This window comes from Trichosurus vulpecula, chromosome 9, assembly GCF_011100635.1.
Source record: "Trichosurus vulpecula isolate mTriVul1 chromosome 9, mTriVul1.pri, whole genome shotgun sequence".
NCBI lineage: Eukaryota > Metazoa > Chordata > Mammalia > Diprotodontia > Phalangeridae > Trichosurus > Trichosurus vulpecula.
The window spans coordinates 93,754,053-93,756,146 of record NC_050581.1 but is presented as its reverse complement, the minus strand read 5'-3'; the positions used below and the strand labels follow the sequence as shown (position 1 = coordinate 93,756,146).

The 2,094-nt window shown below is 38.3% G+C and overlaps 1 non-coding gene across 1 annotated transcript; it reads right to left on the bottom strand.

The window, feature by feature from the left end:
- Positions 1-228: 228 nt before the first annotated feature.
- LOC118832429 lies at positions 229-358 on the bottom strand. The gene has a single exon (XR_005009192.1). It is a non-coding gene; the product is annotated as a small nucleolar RNA SNORA70 (small nucleolar RNA).
- Positions 359-2,094: the final 1,736 nt, after the last annotated feature.

Sequence of the window (2,094 nt, the reverse complement as noted above, 5' to 3'; positions counted from 1 at the left end):
TTTCTCAAAGGCACCTTCATGACCATCTGTAGCCTAGGAATATAGGAAACATAGTAGAGAATTAAGGAGCTCACATTTCAAATTCTGTGAGGTAGGAGCTTTCTTATTCTTAGGTAAGTTGTCTCAGCCAAGATAAAATTGTCTCTGAGGGCCCAGATCTTCTTAAACTTTTTTCCACTTGTGGCCTCTTCAGCAGTTCTTAAACTGTGGATTGTAACCCCATGGGGTCACAGTTTAAGAAGTTGTAGGAGTACCCTTTATGAAGAACAAGGTACTCACACAACCAGGGATATGCTGTCTGCAACCATGGCACACCAGCCTCACTCTGAGATAATTGGGTTTGTCTAATTTGTTGACTTGTAAAATGAGAGGATGGAGTAGTAGGTTTGAATATTACAGTAAGCAATTTGAATATGTCCTTTAGGGTGACAGAGAGTCCTTGGAGACTATAAGTACCTGGGTACTATAGAGTCAGCAGGCAGAGAGAGGGATTTGGTCATCATTTTGCAGAGTTGTACTCATAGAAAGCAGAGATTCCACTGAACTCTGTGTGACCTTGGGCAGGGCATCTCCTTTGGCTGACTTTCAGTATCATCACTTATCAGATGAGGTACTTCAACAAGCTGACCTCTGAAGCCCTATTCCACCCCTGACATTCTGAGGTCCTAATTGGTTTCTCCTACATATTGTTTTTTGTTTTTCATTTCTGCCTCCTTTAGTCAGGTTATTTCAACACTTGTTAGCACCTCTACCAACATATGGAGGCGAGAGAGAGAGAAAGAAAAAAAATATACAGTCAGAACTGAAAACTACTCAGTATCTACTACTGTATCTTACTAACAGTTTTTATAAAAATTTGTCAGGGAAAAAATATTAAACCAAAAGGGTAAAAATGAGAGCTGTGGATTATCTGTCAGCCCATTTCCCCCATGCTATTTCACTCTCAGTTTATATAAAAGCAAATATTTGTAGTCTTTTGAAATACATGCCAACTTGTTCATAACACTGAGGGACAATTTTCACATTATCTTTTCTGCTTCCTAATTGTGTATATACTTTGAAAAATGTGCTCCCAGATTCCACTTAGAGTTGTCACATAATCATAGAAGTGAATGAAAAAGATCAATGCAATACATGCAAAAAAATTTTTATGTAAAGAGAGGGAAATAATCTGGCTGGTTTGAGGCCACTTTTGAGGGAATGTCTTGTTAATGTACTTCTAATTCAGAATCTTAGGGAAGCTTGATAGCTAATTTTTTAAAAAGCAGATACCTTCTAGACTATAGGAATCTGTATTGCCTTTCTTCTTTCTGCCACATTAAGTCCCCCAAATACTCCCTGGTCCCTAATGATATTAAAGTATCAAGGTCTTTACAAGACCTCTAAAAGGATCATCCTAGTAGGGATATGTCAGAATTCACTGGACTCCTGGGCAACTATAATGTATTGTTTGTATTCTGTATTAGAAAGCCCACTAAGGACTAGTTCTCTGCTGCCAGAGAAATGATGAATCTCACAATTTACAGGGTACAGAAGTGACATCCATAGACCTAATGACTTAAACAGCATTATCGTCCAAGTTTTTTCTCCCTATCATCTGGCCGAGGGATGTTAATTTCATACTAGGTGCAAGTCTGTAGTGATTCATTTTATCGGCTTTGGTCAAGTCTGGGGCCGGTCAGGTGTAAAAGGGCTAACCGCTTCCTACCTCTCACCATATTGGGAGCCATAAAAGTAAAGTGAAACTAGGCCAAACAGAAATGCTGAATAGGTACCTGTAGAAAGAGAAAGGAAAGCATCTCTTCTTCTTGTGACAGTTAGATTATAGAGGACATATTTGCCTGGTGGTACTGCCTAAAGCTAAGGGATTTGAAATAGGTTAAAGGGTCATCATAGAAAATGAGTAAACTAGATTTGGGGAATATGGTTATTTGTACAATCATGTTGTTTGCATAACGTTGAAAATATACTAGCTTAGCATTTGAATTATACATGTTTCCCATATGTTTCTACATAGTACAATTATCTGCTGCTAAATCATCAAGAATTTATTAAGCCCTAAGTTTGTATGTGCCCTGGGACACATGGAATACA